This window comes from Rutidosis leptorrhynchoides, chromosome 2, assembly GCF_046630445.1.
Source record: "Rutidosis leptorrhynchoides isolate AG116_Rl617_1_P2 chromosome 2, CSIRO_AGI_Rlap_v1, whole genome shotgun sequence".
Classification (NCBI taxonomy): Eukaryota; Viridiplantae; Streptophyta; class Magnoliopsida; order Asterales; family Asteraceae; genus Rutidosis; species Rutidosis leptorrhynchoides.
Window position 1 is genome coordinate 137,790,959 of NC_092334.1, and position 7,150 is coordinate 137,798,108.

A 7,150-nucleotide genomic window follows, 5' to 3' on the forward strand; every position below is an offset into this window, starting at 1 on the left:
TAATTGTACCACATTCAGCAATTATTCGAATCTGTTAGATGTCCTTGTCCAGTTTCTATTATTTTCTGTTCTTTTCTGCTGGAACGAATAATATTGTAGATAATAACTTTATAAATAACAATCACTCGACTCTTGTTATCAGGGAGAGGTATTCGAGTTTATCCATCATCACTAACAATTATACAATACTGCTAAGTGTTTATTTTGGGGAAATTAAAACATAAAATATAACTGAGTCCATTTTTACTCTATTCTTGATTCATTTTATCAAAAGCCCGATCTCAAATCATATTTGAAAATCTATAAATGTAGTTATGTTAGATATTCTTCAATCAAAATTTCTGTAAATTCTCAGATTCCAATTCTTTGAAACGAGTTCGAATTATCGAGTCAAAGTTTTAAATTTCAAAAGTCAAACTTGGTGTTCATAGGGAAATTCATAATAGTATTGATAATTCTGAATCAATTGATGGTTGATAAAGTTTCTATGAGTGATTTACAACCTTTTTTGTGTTATAAACTTTTTCTAAAACATTCTAATAATCGAATTCATATATTTAGTTAATAAAACTCAAGAACACGACTATTTACAGTTTTATATTATTATTTTTTTTATTTCTGTTACATAATCCAATTCAACTGAATCTTACTCGTTTCTGTTTTATTTGAGAGTCTTAAAACCAAAAGTATTGTTTGTTGTATTGGTGAGATTCTGGTCGACAGAATTTGAAAAGAGAAGAACATTTTTTTTTCGGGTCAAATGAATTAGGATGGCGTTTAAAACAGAAATATAATGAACGGAGGAATGGTTATAGGTGTTCTCGGGTAGCGAGGGGTCTTGGGTTCGAGTCTTGCAGCAGCCATTTTTTTTTGAAAAGGCTTTATGAGGTAGTTTACTCTCATTTATTATTATTATTATTATTATTATTATTATTATTATTATTATTATTATTATTATTATTATTATTATTATTATTATTATTATTATTATTATTATTATTATTATTATTATTATTATTATTATTATTATTATTATTATTATTGTTATTATTATTAAGAATTATTATTATTATCATTATTATTCTTATTATTATTATTTTGATTGTTATAATTATTGTTATTCTAATTATTATTACTAGTATTATTATTTAATTTTATTATTATCATTATTATTAACTTAGTTATTATTAATAGAATGAGAATTATTATTATTATTATTATTATTATTATTATTATTATTATTATTATTATTATTATTATTATTATTATTATTATTATGATTATGATTAAAATTATTATTATTATATATTCATTAATATTGTTATGATTATTATTGTTATCTATATCAAAATCAATAAAAGTATTTTTATTAAAATTTTAGAATTATTAGTATTATTAATATAGGAATTAGTATTATCACTATGATTAAGATTAATATTATTACTATGAAAATAATACAAATTATTTTCATTAATATTAGTACTTGTATCATTTTATAATTATTAGTATTATTATTATCATTAACGTAGGTATTATTATTAGTATTATCATTATTATTATTAATATTATTAAGTATCATTATTGTTAGTATTAGAATTAATATTTGACATTAAATATTAGTATTATCATATAATTATTAAAATTCTATAAAAACTATCATTCCTATCAAATTTTTTTTAACATTATTATTATTACTATAAGTATTATCTATATCATTATTATTAAAGTTTTAATGACGTTGTTAAAGTTATAAGTATATAAATAAAGATTATATATACAAAAATATATCTAAATTACATAATTTAACTATATTAATATTATTCTGTACAAAATGAAAATATATAAATAAATAATGAAACTTATAAATTAATAAATAAAACAATTACATCACTAATAATAATATATATATTTGTTCGATTATAAGTATATGTTTTAATATATATACGAATGATATATGTTCGTGAATCCGAGGCCAACCCTGCATTGTTCAGTATCGTCGTATGAATATTTTTACTACAAAATATTGTATTGTGAGTTTCATTTGCTCCCTTTTTAAATGCTTTTGCAATATAAATTTTTGAGACTGAGAATACATGCGCTGCTTTTATAAATGTTTGACGAAATAGACACAAGTATTCAAAAATTACATTCTATGGTTGGATTATGGAATCAAATATCACCCTTTTAGCTTGGTAACCTAAGAATTAGGGAACAGACACCCTAATTGACGCAAATCCTAAAGGTAGATCTACGGGCACTAACTCCACTCATACTGAAAAATGGTATGCTTTAGTACTTCGAGTTTATATTATACAGACGAGTTTCTGTTTGGGGATATTCTATATGCATTATGTTAATGTCGGTTACCAGGTGTTCAATCCATATGAATGATTTTTAAACACTTGCAAGTGTATGATTATTGAATAAAGGAAATCTTGTGGTCTATTAAAATTATGGAAATGATTGATTATGATAAACTAATGAACTCACCAACCTTTTGGTTGACACTTTAAAGCATGTTTATTCTCAGGTTTGAAAGAAATCTTCCGATGTGTATTTGCTCATTTTAAAGATATTACTTGGAGTCATTCATGATATATTTCAAAAGACATTGCATTCAAGTCGTTGAGATCATCAAGATTATTATTAAGTCAATTATAGTTTAATATATTATGAAATGGTATGCATGCCGTCAACTTTCGATGTAATGAAAGTTTGTCTTTTAAAAACGAATGCAATGTTTGTAAAATGTATCATATAGAGTTCAAGTACCTCGCGATGTAACCAAATCTAATGTATTCATCCAGATGGATTAGGACGGGTCGTTAAACAGATCAAGACATTGGTCAAGAGTATAAGACTCGAAGAAATACTATTGCAACAGTAGAGTACAGTGTTGATGTACTATAGGACCACTTGAGCATGGTCAAGGTTAGAAGCTATGGAACCACTATAAGTCTAGTACATGGTGGATAACTAAAGGATTTATTGGGTAGATTTAAGTAAGGGCTGGTTTAAGTCATAAATGGGAGTTTAACGCACTACAATACAAACTAAGCTTATAAATCTTTAAGGATGACTGCGAACTATCAGAGGTTCTAATTTTTCTACAAACCCTTAGATTTTACCAAACCATTGATAGAAAGGAATTCGAAACACAGTCATAGCCACTCACTTGGGTGATACACTAAGGTGTTAAGAAAGGTTGGATATTATCTATATAAGGCTATGCTACTTTATTCGTGCGCCCAAGGTATGCATTGCATCCAAGATGGGCCGCTTATATCCTTAAACCGGATAAAGCATCGGGAGTTGAGCATAGTCCATCCGATCAGAATCATGATAGCCTAGTTCCTCGTGACATGCTAATCGAGAAATCAATTAGTAGGGAATCTAGTGTTTACACCAAGGTACATCTATCCAATGAGTGTCTCGCAATCATCCCGACACTACGTTATCTTAAATCATGGTGAACCACGTCTTCTCTATCCTTAGCTGTTGCATGCTAGCTAGCTTATTTTAATTATATTGCTTTAATATCTTAAATACAATTATATAAACTATTCAACCCAACTATTGCCTTTACACAATTTGATATTTCGGATAAAAGTGGTGTCTAAAATAAACTAGTTGGACTTGGTTGTTGGATTTTCCGAACAGTCGCCAATTTATTGGGACCAAAAGGATCCTACCTCTCCACACAAGGTGTACCTGGCCACTAGTCTTGGATACTAAATTGTGTACAAACCCAATCTTAATTACTAAATTATCTGAATAAGTTCCATTTCAAATTCGACTGCTCAAGGAACGACCCTAGGTCATATTTGCCCTTGATAACCCATAGATTTAGGCCCAGCATATATAAATTAAACAATCAACTTCTTCTGTTGATATCCTGAATTGACGTTTTATGACCTAACGACATCGCATAAATAAACCGTCCGATTCGGGCATATCATAAGGAGAGAGTTAATTTTTGGCGCCGCTGCCGGGAGCGGTAGTATGATTTGGAGCCTATTTAGATTAGTTAGTTTTTAAGAGACCCTTTTGACTGAGATTATCTTTGTCAGAAGTTACTAGTTTATCGTAGTTAGGTTAAATAAAATTAGCTTAATTTAGATTATTAAAAAGTTTAAAATGGACTTCCTTTTAGTGAACCTTTAGGATGGTTTAACCTACTTAGACCGCTAAGAATTCTTCCGACACATCCTTTCTTCTATCCGATATCATACATTGTACCCATCCGACGAGATCCACACTTACCTGCCGATAGTTCGACGATGGTCGCACGCATCACTCTCGCTGACATCACCAAACCCTCGTTAGAAGGACGAGGAGGAGCGATACTCTATCCAGAGGTTAATGGAGCATCTTTTGTGCTTAAGCATAGCATCATACAACTCATTCAGAACCATTGCCAGTTCCACGGCTTACCAATTGACGATCCCAACTCTCACTTAGATAGATTCCTCTCCTTATCCAACTCATATAAGCAAAACGGGGTTGAACAAGATGTAGTTCGTCTGTATCTGTTCCCCTATTCCTTAACTCTTCATGCAAAAACCTTGTTCGAGGGGTTAGAACCCAACTCTATTACCTCATAGGAGGAAATGGCAACAAATTTCTTAATTAAGTACTTTCCCCCATCAAAATAAATCAGACTTAGGAATGATATCGTAAACTTTCAACAAGCATACGATGAATCACTCTACACTGCATGGAAAAGATTTAAATTTTTGCTTCGAAGATGCCCAAACCACCGTCTTGAGAGCTCTGATCAGATTTTGACCTTCTACAAAGTTCTGAATCAGAACAACAAGTCTACTCTTGACGCTGTTTCTCAGGGTAACTTCATGAAATTCACTGCTGACGTGGCCTAGAGATTGATCGAGGAGATGACTATGCACTATCACGATTGGAACACGGAAGAGCACATTTCATCAGCAACACCGATTTCCATCTCCGATCCTATCGAAATTAAAACCATCAAATTTCTCTCAGACCAAATAGAAAACCTCACCAAAGAAGTCGGAGAGCTAAAGAAACTTCCGCAACATGTGTCTCAAGTGCAATTATGCCAGAATTGTACTGACCCACATCCTGCCAGGGTATACGAGGCTGAATGTGAGGACTCTGTTGTCTACTTCGATAAGATCTTAGCTCATCCGCACAACCAACCTACGAAACCCACTACCTCACCAGAGATAAGTCCAGAAGATGTCTTACTGTGAATCATCAACATGATCACCGCAAGACAAGATGCAACTGACTTAGTCATGACTAATCACTTGAGTAGTCTTGAAAACCACATAAGCCAGCTAAATCAACGTCTCGATTCTCTAAGTTGTCCTTAAAATGACTCAGAGGTGGCACATAGCCAACCTTCAGTTTCTTCTAAGGAGAGGAAACTAACTAATACCCGTTCGGTAGTAGTCATTGAGTCATTACCTAAAACACCCATTCCATTCCCTGGTCGTCTCAAGCAAAGATATAACAAGATGAAATCTTTCAAGCTTGACGGTAAATCTTTGGACACTGCGTCTAAAAATCCTCATAGTAAGAAGTATTTTAGGAAACTCCTATCAACCAAGGATAAGGTACCCGAAGTACCCAATGTCCCGCTGAACTCGGATTGTTCAGCCATTCTCTTGAATACTCTTCCTGAAAAACTAGGGGATACCGGACGATTTACCCTTCCTTGTTCTATCTACCAATCTGGTACTATCTATTCTCTCACTGACCTTGTTTCCAACATCAATCTCATGCCCTACTCACTGTTCCAGAGACTCGAAATTGAAAACCTTAACCCTACCAAAATGAGCATCCAACTAGTTGACCAATCCACTAGATATCCTAAGGGAATAGCTGAGAACGTCATGGTTAAGGTCGACAAATTCCTTTTTCTGACCGACTTTGTGGTTATGGACTATAAAGAAGACATGAAAACCCCTATCATCTTAGAAAGGCCTTTCATGAATATAGCCAAAGCGATCATTGACGTTTATTCACGGACTATCACCTTGAGAGCTCGTAGAGAAGAGGTCACTTTCACAATCGACGAGTCTGTATGTTCTTCTGATGGGAACGCCGAAGTAAATACCATCTCCACTAGGAAAGTCACCTTCTATTGTGAGAATGCAGAGAAGAAGATAGAAGTAGAAGACAAGAAGAATAACCACTCCACACCAATCCAATCTTCACTCCTACCTTATTTTGATCTTTTAATGACTAGAGAGGACTTCGTTCTAGAAGAACTCTCTGAACCAATTATACTTGAAATTCCCAACCAGAGTGACGAGGAGGTGTATGAAGAAATTGAAATGGAAAGCCCGGATGAGAAGAAAGAGATGGAGGATTCTAGTACTGAAGTAGTGGTTAATATTGCTACCATATTGGAGACGTCAATGGACATCGTCTCACCTCCATGCCTAGAGTACAACATTACGACCAACCTGAAGTCACAAAGAAGAAAGATGAGTTTTGCATCAGGGCTACCCTATAAGCCATCACTCAAATACATAATGACATACACATCATGGAGTGATGAGGACTTCTTTGACCAACCTGTACCAATCAAGGAGGTAAAAGAAGTTGATAGCTTTGTTATACCTCAAGTTAAACAAAGCATTCACTTCAAACCACCTTCTCCTCTCATTGGACATACCTTATTCTATGCCCACTTCAATCTCATCGGTATATTCCAATATTACCTCTTGTGTCTACTGATGGATGCAATGGAGCCACCTAGATTTCCTAAGAAATAAGACTAGAGTCAGGCTCGTGACTCGAACAAAAACAAGTGCTTCTTCGGAGGCAACCCGTGTGTTTATTTTTCTATAGCTTTAGTAGTAGTTAAATTAGGATAATTAGGGTAATTGAATAAGTGAAAAGTGAAACTTAAAATAAATTTTTTAACAATTCTAAAGATGAATTCACTTCTCCTACTTGTCTTGAGCTTAAATGCATTATTTGCTACATTATTTCAAAAGTCTTAAAGGCAGTCAACACTTTAAGTGTGAGATTAAGCTTTTTAGTCATACACTGATTTGTTGAATTTTCAAAACCTAATTTTGAAACCCTCAAGTTTTCAAATAACTTTTTCATCAAAACGCAAATCAGTGAGTCTATGGCCTAAAGCTTAATCACCTGT